The sequence below is a fragment of the Callorhinus ursinus genome, unplaced genomic scaffold (assembly GCF_003265705.2).
Source record: "Callorhinus ursinus isolate GAN/ISIS: 27379988/994484 unplaced genomic scaffold, GSC_fseal_2.0 scaffold6, whole genome shotgun sequence".
Lineage (NCBI taxonomy): Eukaryota > Metazoa > Chordata > Mammalia > Carnivora > Otariidae > Callorhinus > Callorhinus ursinus.
In genome coordinates, this window is record NW_027397068.1 from 26,970,189 (window position 1) to 26,989,410 (window position 19,222).

At 40.9% G+C, this 19,222-nt stretch overlaps 1 pseudogene; it reads left to right on the forward strand.

Moving 5' to 3' along the window:
* The first annotated feature begins 8,321 nt into the window (after window positions 1-8,321).
* LOC112814781 (tubulin-specific chaperone A pseudogene) lies at window positions 8,322-8,725 on the forward strand (annotated as a pseudogene).
* The last annotated feature ends 10,497 nt before the right edge of the window (window positions 8,726-19,222 follow it).

Sequence of the window (19,222 nt, forward strand, 5' to 3'; positions counted from 1 at the left end):
ATGTATGACATGTGTCAACTTATGATATGGCAATAATCACTTTAGACCAGTGCATCCAATAGAGCGTGATGGAAAAATTCTGATTTTGCACTTTCTGATATGGTAGCCACTAGCCACATACAGCTATTGAGCCCTTGAAAAGTGGTAAGTGCAAATGAGGAACTGAATTTTATATTTTAATTGATTTAAGATAACTACATGTGGCTGGTAGCTACTGTATTGGACACCATAGCTTTAGACAATCATTAACCCACAAGATAGTAGGGAAGTTCTACCTCATTATCATTTTTCTGTATAAAAACAAAAATCAGCCACTGACAAACTGATTAACCTTTCTGTGTCTCATTTTATTTACCTGTAAACCCAACAAGAGGAACTAGAGGATAGAAGACGGACAGCTCAAAGCTCCATGAATGTACACCTCTGGGCTCAGTTCTCCTTCTGCCACCCCAAGCTGTCTGGAGGGGCAGCTGAAGGGAGCACCCCCCCACCTCACCCCTTCCCAAAGTGGGAGGGCAGACAAATGCTTATGCGCCCATCCATGTGGGTGCAGGGGTTTCCTCCAGAGAGTTATAGATGATAGGTTCACTCCAATCTATGAGTCAGAGGATCATACAGAAAACACCTAACGCCTCTGGGGAAATCCTAGATACTAAATCTTACAGAAGAATGGAAAAAGGTCTCACTGGTGCACAGCAAGTCATCTTCAAGCCATTTCAATTCTTCATTCGGAGTGGTCTGGGGTCACTTCCTTCATCAGGGATAAGCCACTCAGCTTCTTTCCCTTAGGCTTTTTTTGTGCCTGTAGAGAGTGAAGCTTTGTAAATCCTGCTGTGCTTGTAATCAGGTTTACTAAACCTGATTATCTAATTTTCACCTGCAGAAAGAAAGCATTTTGCAATCGCTCATCTCCAAGGAGAGGAAACGCCAAATCCCCTCCCCAGGTTCTCTGAGACAACAGGGCTCACGTGACTACAATAGCTTGGAAAGACCTAAACAACTTTTTCTTACAAGGGACAGAGTGGTGGTGGTGGGCCGGGGGACAACTACCACAACACCAACCCCCTGAGGACAGACAACATGGGATGGAGAGAAATTGCGGGGGGGAGGGGGACAGCTGCTGTAGTTCTAGGCCTGAGCTTCTCAAACTTGACTGAGTATCACGACCACCTTGGAAGGCTTGTTAAAAGATGATTGGGCTCTACTCCAGAGTTTCTAATTTACTAGGTCTGGGGCAGGAGCCTAGATTGTGCATTTCTAAGTCCCTCAGTGATGCTAATGCAGATAACGATCCTGCTATCACACTTTGAGAAATACAGCTCCAAGTCACTGCTTTAGCCTCCAGCTGCTTTTCGTGCAGTTCCTCACAGGGTTGGAGTCAGTTCCTCAAAATGAAAAGATGTTTAAGTGTGTGTGCACGCTGACAGACAGGGGGCTTAGTTTTGTTTCCCCATTGTCCGCCCCCTGCCTTGTGCCCAGATCCAGGTGCAGCAATGCCATGTGGGTGGCATCCAGCGGGTATGAATCGCTGGAAGGTCTTTCCATCGATTCAGTCCCATGGGCAGCACCCTTGGCTGGAAAGCATGGTGGCCAAGAGCCCTCCTATGCACAGAAGGACTGCCTTCTCCTCAAAGGGTCACAGCCCCCCAGCAGGACATCTGTCAAAGAAAGAATAAAATTCATAAAAGTGTAAGGGCTTTTGACAAAGGTCTGCCTTGGCCATGCACAAGAGGAAGTTCACACTTCCACAGAAAAGCCATAAGGAAGGATGACAAAACTGTCCAGTTCACTGAAGGGTGTTAGACACTTTGTGTGTGAGCAAAATCTGGAGCTCATCTTTTCTTTTTCTTTCTTTCTTTCCTTTCTTTTTGCTAACATTTATATGTTACTTACCACATGCCATGCACTGTCCTAAAGACTTCACATACATTAACTCTTAATTTTCAGCACCCTTTAAGATAGCTATACTTTTATTCCTACTTGACAGTTAAGGAAACTGAGGTGTGAGGTCAAATGATAGGGCCAAAGTCACACTGCTAATAAGTAGTAGAACCAAGATTTGAATCCAAGAATCTAGAATCCATTCTAGAGAACTCTGTGGTTTTCTGTTCATCCATTTATTCATTTGTCTTGAGGAAGATTATTGACAAGAATGGAATACTTGTGTGGCCAGAATACACAATTCCCAAGAGGAAAAACTAGTTGAGAAACAGCCTCAAGATATCTGTTGCTGGGTAAAAATGAAATCAAGGTAAAGTGAACTGGAACTGGAAGATTTCAATGGATCCTGACAACCAACTTCATGCCCCCGGCTCCTCTCACTGGACGGGAAGATTTGTGTTGACCAGCCAGCCAGTGCTGAAGACATGGCCAACTTTTTAACCAGGTTCTTACCGGAATTTCTTTCTAATAAGCATTTATCCTGCCCCTGCTATGTGCAAAACACTATGCTAGATATTAGATGGTAAAGGTAGGAAAAGAGAAACAAAATATGGTTATCACCCTCTTGGAGTTCACATCTGGGAGGGGGTAGAAAGGTAAACAGCCAGCTAGCATACCATTATTTATCTTATATTGTGACAATTTAGTTTGCTAGATGAGATTTGTGAGTGCCTTCCCACTTTCACCATAGCCTTGATGGAGACATGGAAAATAGCTATTTATTTGTGTCAGGTAACCTAATGAGTACATTGCACAGTTAAAAAAATTTTTTTTAATATACACCATTTTTTTTAGATTTTATTTATTTATTTGAGAGAGTGAGAGAAAGCACACAAGGGTGGGGGAGGGTCAGAGGGAGAAGCAGACTCCCACTGAGTGGGGAGCCTGATGTGGGACTTGATCCTAGAACTCCGGGATCATGACCTGAGCCAAAGGCAGTCGCTTAACCAACTGAGCTACCCAGGTGCCCTACACCAACTTTTTTTAAAGATTTTATTTATTTATGGGGCACCTGGGTGGCTCAGTCAGTTAAGCGTCCGACTCTTGATTTCAGCTCAGGTTATGATCTCAGGATGGTGAGATCAAGCCCTGCATAGGGCTCTGTGCTCAGTGGGGAGTCTGCTTGACATTCTTTCCCTCTCCCTGTGCCCCTTCCCCTGCTTGTGCTCTGTCTGTCTCTCTCTCTCTCTCTAATAAATAAATCCTTAGATTTATTTATTTGTGAGAGTGTGTATGTGAGCATGAGCGGGGAGAGGGGAGAGGGGCGGCGGGGGGCAGGGGAGGCACACGGGGAGGGAGAGGGACAAGGAGACACCTCGCTGAGCAAGGAGCCCAATGTGGGCCTCTATCTCACAACCCTGAGATCATGACCTAAGCTGAAACCAAGAGTTGGACAGTCAACTGACTGAGCCACCCAGATGCCCCACAGTGAATCTGAATGCATATATCCCATGCAATATTTGGACATACTTATACTAAAAAAGTTTTGGTCATTCATCTGAAATTGTAACTTAATTGGGTTTTCTGTATTTTTATTTGCTAAATCTTGCAGACTTGTACAGATTATCTTTAATCCTCATGATAATTGTTTGAGGTAGGCACTATTATTATCTATCTTTTACATATCCAGAAACTGAGACACAGTCAGGTTAGGTAATTCTCCAAACTTACACATCTCTTAACATATACTTAGAAACCAAGTTCTTAGGCCACTTTGTTTCTACCAATGGCCAATTTTGTGCATGTTATGTTGATAACTACAATCATCTGTTTCATTGGATCCCATTTTCTGACCTGTTCTCAAATTATCAGAATATACCTCATTCACTGACCAACAAGCAAAGCTCTGGGTCCTGCTTTTCAGAGTTAAAAAAAAGAGATTCATGTGTTATGTAAACGGAAGATAGGGATAGCATTTCTTCATTATGGAAAAAAATCAGATCCATAATTTCTTTTTTATTTCTTTTAGATTTTATTTATTTGAGAGAGAGCGCAAGCGGGGGGCGGGGGGCAGAAGAAGCAGAGGGAGAGGGACAAGCAGACTCCCCACTGAGCATGGAGTATGAGATCATGACCTGAGCTGAGGTCATACGCTCAACCAACTGAATCACCCAGGTGCACCCAGATCCATAATTTCTAAGGAGGTCGTGTGGCTTATTGAAACACACAAGGGAATGAAGACCAGATTCTGGAGCCACGTGATGCCAGAGGAGGAGAGAGCCCTACAAATCAACAAGAAATCTGTTCTAGGGGACAGATGGCCTTAACAGCATTACAAGCTCACATTCTGGAACACCCGAGTTTGAAATTCTTCAAACAGCAACAGCCTTGTTTCTTTGTACGACAATTAAAGCTACCCGACAGTGAGGAAGTGAATTTAGCTTGGTTCTTTGTGATATTGATCCTTTCAGCTCTGCCTCTGACTCCCCTTATCAGTCATTTTCCCTCAGATGTTAAAATGAAAACAAAGCCCATCTAATAGTGTGCCAAAGCATTGGAAACACCACTGATCCTTGACTCTAGACTCAAAGCAAAGGCGTCCCCTGCCCTGCCCCCGTCAAACGTGAGTGGCTTATCAAAAGTTCAACATTTAGTTAGTAGCAGTGAATTTTAAGGTTACTAACATATGACACAACTACTTATAGCGGCTTTTATTTTTTCCAATTTTTTCCCCCTTAGCAGAAAAATGAGTTTTTATGACCAGGCCATAAGATCTGCTTCAATTCAAGCTCTAATTATATAGGATTGAGCCATATGAAATTGCTATCTTTGTAGGTAAAAAATGATCAGATATCAGCAATCTCACATGGTTCACCTAATATAAATACACAGATGGTATCTGCCATTTGCAACAACATGGATGAACCTGGAGAGCATTATACTAAATGAAATAAACCAGACACCGAAGGAAAAAAAAAATGCATGATCTCACTTATATTTGGAATCTAAAAAAGTCAAATCCACAGAAGCAGAGAGTCTAACAGTAGTGACCAGGAGCAGAAAGGTGGGGAAATAGGGCGATACTGGGAACAAAGTTGCAGTTGTATACAATGAATAAGTCTAAAAAGCTAATGTACAGCATGATGACTATAGTTAATAATACTATACCAAATAATGAAAATTCAATGCAAGAGTAGATTTCAGGTGCTATCATCACACACACAGAAATAGTAACCATGTGAGGAGATGATATGTTAATTAGCTTGATTGTAGCAATCATTTCACTATGTATATGTATATTACATTATTGTGTTGTACACTTTAAATACAATTTTTATTTAAAAATAAAATTGTCCGGGTGCCTGGGTGGCTCAGTCGGTTAAGCGGCTGCCTTCAGCTCAGGTCATGATCCCAGGGTCCTGGGATCAAGCACCATGTCGGGCTCTCTGCTCAGGCGGGGGGCCTGCTTCTCCCTCTCCCTCTCCTTGTGGCTCCCCCTGCTGTGCTCTCTCCCTCTCTCTGTCAAATAAATAAATAAATAAAATCTTAAAAAAAAATAAAAATTTTAAAATACACATGATATTTTAGAAGATTAAAAAAATACACATGATATATAAATAAATATAGTCCTCCTTCATTCCTCCTGGTCATTTTAACAATAATAACAAAAGATTCTCTAAAGGTTCCTAGTTACCTATACAATATGCACACAATATAGATCTTAGTAAATTGTGAGATAGCAGAGAATAAATGGATGGTGGCAAGGGAGCATTCATGGAAAATTAGAACAAATTATAGATTCAGAGCTTGAAGATAATTACACAAAACATGAAAAGCTGCCGCTGAGGTTATTCCAAAACATATGGTTCAAAGTACTGAGGATATTCCTGGCGAAAGAACTTTTCCTTTTCATTTTACTAGTAAGCTATAATTTTTGGTTTGTCCTTCAGGCTAGTGTACTGAACAAATAAAAAGCACATTTATTTTTAAAAACTGTCATGTCCCCCAATATAATTGTTGGTACTTAAATATATTTGCGGGGGGAGGGTGCTGAGAGTATTCCTCATTGTTTCATGTTTTGGATCACTTGCTTCCTTGCATGTTATTGGCATTGACATCCCTAGGGACCCTAAGATCCTTTTAACCGGGAACATTATTAGGTTTGTGCAACTTTGAGGGAACGAGTCATGACTATGCAATAGATTTACTTTGTTATGCGTAGAAGGAAAGAAGCCAGTAGCATCTGCTACAGGTTTTTTGTATCCTAAGGTGATTACCATAGGAATCTATATTTAGATATTTAGTTAGCGTTCAACAAACTTAGTTTATTTGCCATAAATCAATCTAGACCAGTAATCCCAACTGTGGTCCAAAGAATGTTATTTCTGAAAATACTGTGGGATACAGTTAAACTAGTCCTTAGAGGAAAACGTAATACCTTTAAATGCTTGCATGAGAAAATAAGAGAGGCTAAAAGTTGTTGAGCTAAGCATCTAAAGAAATTAGAAAAAATACAACAAAATAAACTGAAAGAAAGTAAAAGGAAGGAAGGAAGTGATAAAGAAAAAAATAAATCCATTAACTAGAAAACATGTATATCATCAAAGGGATTTTTTAAAAGCCATAAGTTGGGTATCTAAAAACACTATTAAAACTGACAACTTCTGGAAAGAAAATTAATTAAGGAAAAGAAAAAAATAAGATGGAAACAAATACACTAATATTTTAAAAGATAAAATATTATAAACAATTTTATGCTATTTAATTGGGAAACATAATGAAATAATTCATGGAAAATTTAACTTAAAACTAATTCAAAAAGAAATAGAAAGTTTGGGTAGTCCTATTTTAAAAAGATAATAATTTATGGGCGCCTAGGTGGCTCAATCAGTTTAGTGTCCGACTCTTGGTTTCCGCTCGGGTCACTATCTCAGGGTCCTGGGATCAAGCCCCACATTGGGCTCCATGTTTTATAGGACTTCTTCTCCTTTAAGTGCTCACTGTTCTTGGTCATGCCACTTTGAAGAATGAAGAGGTAGACCAGACAGAGTGGTGGGCAGCAAAGCAAAGTTTATTGAGCAATAGTAAAGTTTATTGAGTGATAGAATACAAAGCTCCCAAAGAGGGATGGGACCCGAGAGGGTTGCCACTGTTGTTTCTAAGTCTAGGGATTTTTATTTATTTATTTATTTTTTTTTAAGATTTTATTTATTTATTTGAGAGAGAGAGGATGAGAGATAGAGAGCACGAGAGGGAAGAGGGTCAGAGGGAGAAGCAGACTCCCTGCTGAGCAGGGAGCCCGACGTGGGACTCGATCCCGGGACTCCAGGATCATGACCTGAGCCAAAGGCAGTCGCTTAACCAACTGAGCCACCCAGGCACCCCTAAGTCTAGGGATTTTTAATCTGATTAAAGCCCTTGCAGGGCTCCTCCAAGGATGGTGTAAAATCCTTTTAAGGGTAGTTTGCCTTTCTTCCAACTATCCTTCATTACATGCTCAGTGCAGTCTGCTTGTCCCTCCCCCCACTTGTGCACATTCGCACACTCTCTCAAATAAATAAAATCTAAAAACAAACAAAACAAAACCTCACTTTATTTATTTATTTATTTTTAGATTTTATTTTTAGGTAATTTCCACACCCAACATGGGTTTGAACTCACAACCCCAAGATCAAGAGTCACACACGCTCCACTGACTGAGCCAGCCAGGCACTCCAAGAAACCTACTTTAATTATAAATTTCATAAGAGAATTTTTTTAATGGCCAAGCTGGGTTTATACAAGAAGCGTTTAATATTAGAAAATCCAGGGGTGCCTGGGTGGCTCAGTCAGTTGACTGACCCTTGATTTTGACTCAGGTCATGATCTTGGGGTCAATCCCATGACCGTGACATCGGCTCCACGCTCAGCAGGGAGTCTTCTTTTTTTTTTATTTGACAGAGAGATAGAAGCACTAGTAGGCAGAGGGAGAAGCAGGCTCCCCGCTGAGCAGGGAGCCTGATGTCGGACTCCATCCCAGGACCCTGGGATCATGACCTGAGCCGAAGGCAGCCGCTTAACTGACTGAGCCACCCAGGTGCCCCAGCAGGGAGTCTTCTTGAGATTCTTTCCCTTTCTCTCCCTCCCTCTCTGCCCCTTCCCCTCTGCCCCTCTCCTCATGCATGCTCTCTCTCAAATAAATAAATAAAATATTTTTTTTAAAAATCCATGAACACACTTAATCACAACATATTTTAAAGGAGAAAAACCATGTGATCTTCTCAGATACATGCAGAAATGGTGTTTGAGGGACACCTGGCTGGCTCAGTTGGTGGAGTTTTGGACTCAATCTCAGGGTTGTGAATTTGAGCCCCATGTTGGGTGTAGAGATTACTTTAAAAAATAAAATCTTAAAAAAAAAAAAGAAACGGTATTTGATAAAACTCAAAATTCAGTCTTTCCTGCGGCACTCGAGGGATCATGGCCGATCCTCACGTGAGACAGATCAAGATCAAAACTGGTGTGGTGAAGCGATTGGTCAAAGAAAAAATGATGTATGAGAAAGAAGCAAAACAACAAGAAGAAAAGATCGAAAAAATGAAAGCTGAAGATGGTGAAAATTACGCCATTAAAAAGCAGGCAGAGATCCTGTAAGAGTCCTAGATGATGATCCCAGATTGCCAGCGCAGGTTGGAAGCAGCATAAACCAATCTTCTGCAGTTATTAGAGAGTGAAAAAGACTTGGAAGAAACGGAGGAATATAAGGAAGCACGTTTAGTATTGGATTCAGTGAAGTTAGAAGCCTGAAGTTTTTCTGTACAGGGTGTTTTCTGCATTAAATCCTGGGATCCATTCCACAATTCACTATTTTTTACCACTGCTGTATGTTTAAGTAGTATGAGAATGTGATTCTTTTTATGCAGTTGCATATATTTTTCTTTGCCTAATTTAATGTTTCAAATAAATGAGTTCATCTAAAAAAAAAAACCTCAAAATTCATTCATGATTAAAATCTGTAAGATTCTAGGGGCACCGGGGCGCCTGGGTGGCTCAGTTGGTTAAGCGACTGCCTTCGGCTCAGGTCATGATCCTGGAGTCCCGGGATCGAGTCCCACGTCGGGCTCCCTGCTCAGCAGGGAGTCTGCTTCTCCCTCTGACCCTCTTCCCTCTCGTGTTCTCTGTCTCTCATTCTCTAATAAATAAATAAAATCTTTAAAAAAAAAAAAAAAAAAAGATTCTAGGGGCACCTGGGTGGTTCAGTCAGTTGGGCATCCAACTTGATTTTGGCTCAGATCGGTCATGATCTTGGGGTCCTGGGATCAAGCCCTGTGTCAGGCTCCCCATTTGGCAGGGAGTCCGCTTGAGGATTCTCTCTCTCCGTCTCCCTCTGCCCTCCTCCCCCACTCAAGCAGGCTCTCTTTCTCGAATGAATAAATCTTTTTAAAAATCTATAAAATATTCTATAGCAAAAGAAGTATAAAAGGGTGCTTCTTAATCTGGGAAAAAAAAGGTATGCCAAAACCTTTAGCAAATATCACTTTTTTTTAGAGAGAGAGAGAGAGAGAGCAGGGCGGGGATGGGGGGTGGTGGGTTGGGGAGGGACACAAGGAGAGGAAGAGAGAAAATCTCAAGCAGGCTCCATACCCAGTGCTGAGCCCAACACATGACTTGATCTCACCATCCTGAGATCGTGACCTGAGTCAAAATCAGGAGTCGGATGCTTAACTGACTGAACCACCCAGGTGCCTCATGCAAATATCACTTTTAATAGAAAAAAAAAGCATTCCTTTTAGAATCTAAATGACCCTACCACTGCTTTTGTTCAACATTATACCAGAACACAGAACCAACAGTGAGATAAGAAGATTTAGGAAGTACAAAGATTAGAAAGAAAAGCTATTAGACACATGAAAACATCCCCAGTATCACTAATCATCATGAAAATGCTAATGAAAACCACAATGAGGTTATCACCTTACACCCATTTTAGAATGACTAAAATAAAAAAGCCAAGAAATCACAAGTGTTGGTGAGGATGTGAAGAAAAAAGAACCCTTGTGTACTGTTGGCAAGAATGTAAATTGGTGCAGCCACTATGGAAAACAATATGGTGGTTCTTCACAAATTAAAAAAGTAATACCATATGATCCATAATTCCATTACTGGATATTTACCAAAGAACATGAAAACACTAATACAAAATCATATATACATGCCTGTCTATTGTGGCATTATTTACAATAGCCAAGATATGGAAGCAACCCAAGTGTCCATTGATAGACAAATGGATAAGAAAGATGTAGTGCGTGTATGTGTATGTGCGCGTGTGTGTATACATATATGCGTGCGCTCGCACACACACACACACACACACACACACACAGTGGAATATTACACAGCCAGAAAAAAAGAAGAGATCATGCCATTTGCAACAATATGGATAGACCTAGAGGGTATCATACTAAGTGAAATAAGTCAAAAATGGAAAGACAAATGCCATATGATTTCACTCATATGTGGAATCTAAGAAAACAAATGAGGGGCACCTGGGTGGCTCAGTCAGTTAAGTGGCTGCCTTTGGCTCAGGTCATGATCCCAGGGTCCTGGGATTGAGCCCCGCGTCAGGCTCCCTGCTCAGCAGGGAGTCTGCCTCTCCCTCTCCCTCTGCCCCTCCTCCCCCTGCTTGTGCTCTCTCTCACATTGTCTCTCTCAAATAAATAAATCTTTAAAAAAAATAAGTAAAAAATAAAAAAACAAATGAATAAATAAACAAAAGGCAAAATCAGACCTATAAATATAGAGAACAAACTGATCACTGCCAGAGGGGAGAGGGGTGACAGGATGGGCAAAATGGATGAAAGGGATTGGAAGACACAGGCTTCCAGTTAGGGAATGAGTAAGTCACGGAAATAAAAGGCACAGCGTAGGGAATATAGTCAATGGTACTGTAACAGTGTTGTGTGGGGACAGACGGTAGCTACACTCGTGGTGAGCATGGCATAACATATAGAGAAGTTGAATCACTGTGTTGTACACCTGAAACTAATGTAAAATTCTGTGCCAACTATATTAAAAAAAACGCTAAAAAAATAGAAACAAAACTATTATCATACACAGATATGATTGTCCACATAAAAAGTCCCAAACACTCTACAGAAATACAAAAACCATTCATGTATAATTAATGAGAGCATAGTAAGGTGGCTGAATAAGAGTTCAACTTACCAAACTCAGTTGTATTGCTATACACTAACAAGAAGTGGTTAGAAAATATAACTGGGGGGAGGGGGGGACATGGGTCACTTGGTTGGTTGGGTGTCTGCCTTCGGCTCAGGTCATGATCCCAGGGTCCTGGGATCAAGCCGTGCATTAGGTTTCCTGCTCAGCAGGGAGCCTGCTTCTCTCCCTCTGCCTGCTGCTCCCCCTGCTTGTGCTCTCTCTCTTTCTCTCTGACAAATGAATAAATAAAATCTCTAAAAAAAAAAAAAGAAAGAAAGAAAAAATATAACTGTGTACAGACAGACAAAGCTAATGTGTAGTAATAGAGGTCAGAATAGTGATTCTCTTTGGCATTGTTCACTGGAAGGAAGCATGATAGAGCCTTCTGGTGTGTTGGAAATGCTCTATATCTTTTTCTGTATGGTAATTACAGGACTGATACATATGCACAAGGTCACTGAGCTTATACTTAAGATTTGTGCACTTTACTATATAAGTTTTACATCAATAAAAAAGTTTTCAAAATGTAACTAAATGATACAATTTGAAATGACAAGAAAAATATATGGTACCCAGGAATACATAGTCTCCCCCTAAGTCACAGTGTTTCACATTACACAGTTTCTTTTTTTTTTTAAAGATTTTATTTATTTGAGAGAGCGAGAATGAGAGAGAGAGCACATGAGAGCGGGGGAGGGTCAGAGGGAGAAGCAGACTCCCCGCTGAGCAGGAAGCCCGATGCGGGACTCGATTCCGGGACTCCAGGATCATGACCTGAGCCGAAGGCAGTCGCCCAACCAGCTGAGCCACCCAGGCGCCCCACATTACACAGTTTCAATCACCTGTGGTTAACCATGATCTGGAAGCAGATGATCCTCCTTCTGACAAATCATCAGGTCAGTAGTATCTTAATGCTACATCACAATCCCTACATCACACACCTCACTTCCTCTCATCACATAGGCATTGTATCATCTCACATCAACACAAGAAGAAGGATGCGTATAGTATAAAATATTTTGAGGGAAAGAGACCACATTCACATAACTTTTATTGCAGTATATTATAATTATTCTATTATATTATTAGTTACTGTCATTAACCTCTTACTGTACCTAATTTATAAATTAAACTTCATTAAAGGTATTGTATGTATAGGCAAAAACATAGTATATATAGGGTTCATTACCATTTGCAGTTTCAGGGATCCACTGGAGATCTTGGAATGTATCCCCCATGGAGAAGGGGGTATTACTGTAAATCTAACAAAAGCTCTACAAAACTTTTATATTTAAAATCATAAATTAGGGGGCGCCTGGGTGGCTCAGTTGGTTAAGCGACTGCCTTCGGCTCAGGTCATGATCCCGGAGTCCTGGGATCGAGTCCCGCATCGGGCTCCCTGCTCAGTGAGGAGCCTGCTTCTCCCTCTGACCCTCCCCCCCTCATGTACTCTCTCTCTCTCTCATTCTTGCTCTTTCAGGTAAGTAAATAAATCTTTAAAAAAAATCATAAATTAGGGACACCTGGGTGGCTTAGTCGGTTAAGTGTTTGACTCTTGATTTCAGCTCAGGTCATGATCTCAGGGTTGTGAGATCGAGCCCCGCATCAGGCTCCCCACTCATCAGGGAATCTGCTTGAGATTCTCTCTCTCCCTCTCCCCCTGCCCCTCCCCCTGCACTCTCTCTCTCTAAAATAATAAATAAGTAAATCTTAAAAAAAAAAAGATAAATTGTTGAGGGGTACCTGGCTGGTTCAGTTGGTAGAGCATGTGACTCTTGATTTTGGGATTGTAAATTAGAGCCGCACACTGGGTGTAGAGATTACTAAAAAAAAAAAATCTTAAAAAAAAAAAAGATAAATTATTGAAAAATATTAAAGAAGCTCTAAACAAAAGGAGCTATAGGTCATGTTCATTTTATTGGAAAACTCAAGATTATAAAAAATATTGATTAGTTCTAAACTAATGCAAATTGAAGAAGTCAGATAAGGGAGTGTTGAAAGATAAACTGAGGCAGGGGTGCCTGGGTGGCTCAGTCGGTTGAGCATCTGATTCTTGGTTTAGGCTCAAGTCGTGATCTCATGGGTCATGATCTCATGGGTCCTGAGATTGAGCCCCACGTTGGGCTCTGCACTCAGTGGGGAATCTGCTTGAGATTCTCTCCCTCTGCCCCTCCCCCCATGCACGTGTGTGCAATCTCTCTCTCTCTCTAAAATAAATAAATCTTTAATAATTTTTTTGAGGGGCGCCTGGGTGGCTCAGTTGGTTAAGCGTCTGCCTTCGGCTCGGGTCATGATCCCAGGGTTCTGGAATCGAGTCCCACATTGGGCTCCCTGCTCAGGGGGAAGCCTGCTTCTCCCTCTCCCACTCCCCCTGCTTGTGTTCTCTCTCTCACTGTGTCTCTCTCTGTCAAATAAATAAATGAAATCTTAAAAAAATTTTTTTAAATAAAAAAGATAAATTGAGTCATATTAAAAATTTTAAGAGTTTATTTGAGCAAAAATCAGATTTGAATCAGACAGCACCAAAATGGAAGTGGTTATGAGCACCCCACTGACAGGAGCTCAGGGAAAGACCTACAGAGGAAAGGCAGAAGCAAAGTAAGGAAATAATTGACTGGTTATAGCTTAAAGCCTACTTGGCTGTTTTTGATTGGTCATCCTTAGTATTTTGATCTCATAACCTTCAGGCATTTACAGACTTAGATTTGCTCATGTAGGCCACCATGGCATTAGACCCACATCAGTCTAATGGCCTCTTCATTTAATTAACAGTAAGCGATGGGAGTACAGGGGGGAATGGTCTGCCAAATATCAAAACTTATCACACAGCTGTTTTATTAAGACTATAAAAAAAAAAGATGTGTAGTATTGGTAGAGGGACCAGTGGAATAAAACAGAGAACTTAGCAACACACACACACACAGATACTTGACATATGACAGAGGTGTCATTCAGGTCCCTAATGAAAGAACACCTAGGAAACTGTGATCCTTATGGGGGGAAAAAAAAAGATGAAATTGAATTCTTCCCTCACACCACACATAAAAAACAGTTCAAAATGGAATAGACTTAAATATGAAAGATAAAACTCTAGAACTGTTGAAAGAAATGAGAAGATACCTTCATGACTTTCAAGGTTGGGAAAATTTTCCTTTTTTTTTTTTAGAAAATTTTTTTTATTTTCTATCTTTTTTTTTTTTTTTTTGGTAAGCTCTATGTCCACACATGGGGCTTGAACTCATGACCCCGAGATCGAGAGTCACACACTCCACTGACTGAGCCAGCCAGGCGCCCCAGAAAAGATTTCTTAAACAAAAACTACAATGTGTTAGTCACTGAAAACAAGACTGATAGATTCAATTATGAAGGCCATCAGAGTATACTACCCCAAAATGTGCCACTTTGGCATAAGCGTTATTTGGGGCTGAAGGCAACTGAAAAACAGCAGACAAAGGCAAAGCTTTCCACCCTCCTGCTTTCTACCTAAAAGCAGGGTGTATAAATTTTCCTTTATGAAGGCGCTCCCCTTACTTCTCCCAACCCGGAAGAAAAGAACTGCCATAGACACTCTTATCACCCCAAGACTGCATGAGATTGAGTTTGCATAACAAATGTTACTAAAATAGCCCTTCTCTTCCATTAGTTCCCCCCCTATTTATCTTCCTGCAATTTACTACCCCTAGAAGCCTAAACTATTTTCCTTTGTCTTGCCACTTCTCCACAACTTATTGCCCTTTGTTAAGATAGTATTAGATCCCCTAATTCTAACCACCCCTTTGAGCTGCTCATCACTGAATTCTCCTGTGTGTATGTACTTTGCACACATAAACAAACTCTGGGTTTTTTTTTTTTCTCCTGTTAATCTGTCTTTTGTCAGTTTAATTTTGAAAGATCCCAGTTACTGAACATGAGGATAAAGGAAAGAGGTTTTTCACCTCCCCTATAATTACATTAAAAATAAGAAGCCATTGGGTGCCTGGGTGGCTCAGATGGTTAAGCATCTGCCTTCAGCTCAGGTCATGATCCCGGGGTCCTGGGATCGAGTCCCACATGGGCTCCCTGCTCCTTGGGAGCCTGCTTCTCCCTCTGCCTCTCTCTCTCTGTCTCTCATGAATAAATAAATAAAATCTTAAAAAAAAAAAAAAACTATCTTAAAAAAAAAAGAGAAGAAGCCACTGGGGTGCCTGACTGGCTCAGTTGGGAGAAGCATATGATTCCTGATCTTGGGATTGTAAATTTGAGCCCCACGATGGGTGTACAGATTATTTAAAAATAAAATCTTTAGGGGCACCTGGGTGGCTCAGTCATTTGAGCATCGGACTCTTGATTTTGGCTCAGATCATGATCTCAGGGTTGTGAGATTGAGCCCCTTCTCAGGCTATGCACTCAGCACAGTCTGCTTCTCTCCCTCTCCCTCTGCCCCTCCACCTGCTCGCACATGCTCTCTCTCTCTCTCTCTTAAAGACATCTTTAAAAATAAATAAAATAAAATCATTAAACAAAATTGGACAAAACAGCTGAAGAAACAAAAATTGCCAACAAGCAAATGAAAAGATGCTCAACTTTATGAGTAACCAGAGAAATGCAAATTAATAGCACAATGAGATACCATTACACTCCCACTAGATTAGTAAAAATTGAAAAGCATGATAGTGTAAAGCTGCACTTACTAGAAAGAATATGAACCAAACTGGAAAGTCTCACATACTGCTTGGTCAGATAATAATCATTTTGGTAAATAGTTTGGCTTATTTTATAAGGCTGAACACATATGCACACTCAAAATTCCAGTAATTTTACTCCTAAATCGATGCCCTCTGAAAATTTTGGCTTAAATAAATCTGAAAGATGGTTCATGGATACATTTGCTAATATAGTAAAAACAAAAACAAAAAATCAGAAAAGTAGTCATAGTCCATCAACAGAAGAATAAAAATAAATTATGGTAAAGGGGTGAAAGAGTGGGAGGTACAGGCTTCCAGTTATGGAATGAATAAGTCAAGGAGATGGAAGGTAGAGCACACGGCATATAGTCAATGGTATTGTGACAGTACTGTATGGTGACAGATGGTAGCTACATTTGTGGGGAGCAGAGCATAATGTATAGAGAAGTTGAATCACTATATTATATACCTGAAATTAGGATAGCACGTGTATCAACTGTACTTTAGTTAAAAAAAAAAAATCCTGGCCGCCTGGGTGGCTCAGTTGGTTAAGCAACTGCCTTTGGCTCAGGTCATGATTCTGGAGTTCCAGGATGGAGTCCTGCATCGGGGTCCCCACTCAGCGGGGAGTCTGCTTCTCCTGCTGACCCTCCCCCTTCTCATGCTCTCTCTCTCTCCCATTCTCTCTCTCAGATAAATAAAATCTTTAAAAAAAAAAAATACTGGCAGGGGCATCTGGGTGGCTCAGTCGGTTAAGCGTCTGCCTTCGGCTCAGGTCATGATTCCAGGGTCCTGGGATCAAGCCCCACATCGGGCTCCCTGCTCAGCAGGTAGTCTGCTTCTCCTTCTGCCCCTCTCCCCACTCTCCCTCTCTCTCTCTCAAATAAATAAATAAATAAATTTTTTAAAAATAGTCCATTCCAAAAAAAGAAAGCAAGCAAGCAACTAAACAAGGGCCTCATAAACCCAAACCAGGAGCACAGTTACCAGGATCACTACACAGCTGAACTCCATGGGAGCCATTTCTGTTGCAGGTCATGTGCATGATGCATGCAGTGAGTTCCTAGAGTTCTGGCGGTGCTTGTGTTTACCTTCACCAGGAAGGCAGGTGAATGGAAAAGGAAACTACACAGAAAAGTGGGCAAGGGTATAAACTGGCAAATCAAAGAAGAGAAAATCTGAATGACCAACAACTATACAAAAAGATACTCAATCTTTATACCAATCAGGGAAAATTTACAAGTTAAAACAAGGTGCCATTTTCCATCCATACAACTGACACTATTTAAAAATCTGATGACAGGGTGCCTGAGTGGCTCAGTCGGTTAAGCGTCTGCCTTCGGCTCAGGTCATGATCCTGGGGTCTTCGGATCAAGTCCCCCATCAGGCTCCCTGCTCAGCGGGGAGTCTGCTTCTCCCTCTCCCTCTGCTGCTCCTCCTGCTTGTGCTCTCTCTCTCACTCTCTCTTAAATAAATAAATTCTTTAAAAATAAAAATAAAAATCTATTGAGAACTATTGAGAATGGGGGAAAATATGGCTTTCCTGAGCTTGTACAAATGTAAATTAATAATATAAGTGTAAATTGGGCCATTTTTAGTTAAGATTGAAGAAAAACATGCTGGGTCCCGGAGATTCCTATTCTAAGTAAGCACCCTGGAGACACTTTCACACACAGTGGTATCCCCATAAGTGCCCACCACCGCAATGTTTGACAAAATTTAATTGTTCTTTAGGAAGGAAACAAATAAACTGGGAATAATTTACATATGAATTGCATGAAGAAGCCCAAAGGTATGTATATTTTTTATTTATTTTTTTTAAAGATTTTATTTATTTATGTGAGAGAGAGAATGAGAGAGAGAGAGAGAGAGAGCACATGAGAAGGGGGAGGGTCAGAGGGAGAAGCAGACTCCCTGCCAAGCAGGAGGCAGATGCTTAACCAACTAAGCCACCCAGGCGCCCCCCAAAGGTATGTATAAACATGGAATGTTTATGGAATGAATGAAATGGAATGAATCTTGGGGCGCCTGGGTGGCTCAGTCGGTTAAGCATCTGCCTTCGGCTCAGGTCATGATCCCAGGGTCCTGGGATCGAGCCCCGCATCGGGCTCCCTGCTCGGCGGAAAACCTGCTTCTCCCTCTCCCACTCCCCCTGCTTGTGTTCCCTCTCTCGCTGTCTCTCTCTCTCTGTCAAATAAATAAATAAAATCCTTAAAAAAAAATGGAATGAATCTCAAAAATAAAGTGAAGAAAGTATCACATTATATCTATTCATTTTTTTAAAATTAAATAATCTCTCATATATCTCATTTATGTGAGATAACTAGAACTTGTTACTTGCTTGTATTGTTTGTATGTGGGCAAGAATGATCCGGAAGAGTGTGAAAGATTGATTCAGGAAAGAGCAGAACCAAAAGAATAAGCTCCTTGAGAAGGTGAGAGGAGATGGGGTGCAGAGTGGAGGGATGGGGCTTTGTAATGGATTGTTCTTAAAATATTTTTGATTAGCCAACCTTGAGGTTTGGGATAATCAAGGTGAGGCAGTGGAAAGGAACTTTCTTCTCCAGGTAATTTTTCTCCGCTTAAACAAAGAAATAAACAAGCAGGGGCACCTGGGTGGCTCAGTCGGTTAAGCGTCTGCCTTTGGCTCAGGTCATGATCTTAGGGTCCTGGGATGGAGCCCCACGTTGGGCTCCCTGCTCGGCAGGGAGTCTGCTTCTCCCTCTCCCTCTGTGCTCTTGACCTTTCTGTCTTTCACGTAAATAAATAAAATATTTTAATAAAAAAAAGAAGCAGTAAATAAGTTGTAAGAGGAAATATAAGAAAATAAAATCTAGCCTGTAACAATGTTGAGAGTACGGACAGTGAAGCTGCTCCTCCTGCATTAAAAACATAACTTTATCTACTGGCCCCAACCAAAGGCACCATCCGATTTACTCAACTCTTTATGTAAGATTAATTACTTGAGCTAAATTAAAATTCTCATCTTGTGATCTGAAGTAGTGTAGCCCTGTTGACTGAAATGGGAATTTGGTCCACTAGATGGTCTGAATTTGTGAAAACTACAACTCCCAAAATGCACTACAGCAGGAGCACCTGCCCAGGGGAAAAAAGAATGGGATGTTTCTTTCTTTCTTTTTTTCTTTTGTAAGTAGGCTCCACACACAACATGGGACTTGAACACATGACCCTGAGATCCAGAGTCACATGCCCTACCAACTGAGCCAGCCAGGCACCCAAGAAAAAAATTACAAATCACAAATATATGTACTCCCAACCCCCCACATACTACTTGTTAATCTCACAGCAGTTTTTAATATTAATTAGCATTTTACATTAAAAACTAACTTGATTCATCTAATGAAATGTCTCTTTTTTTAAAGGCCAGTGACCAGGTTGGGTCTGTGTAACCCATTATCATTGTATTCTTTTATCTCCTCCTGTAATCATGCACAATTATAGAGTAATTTTGTAAGTTT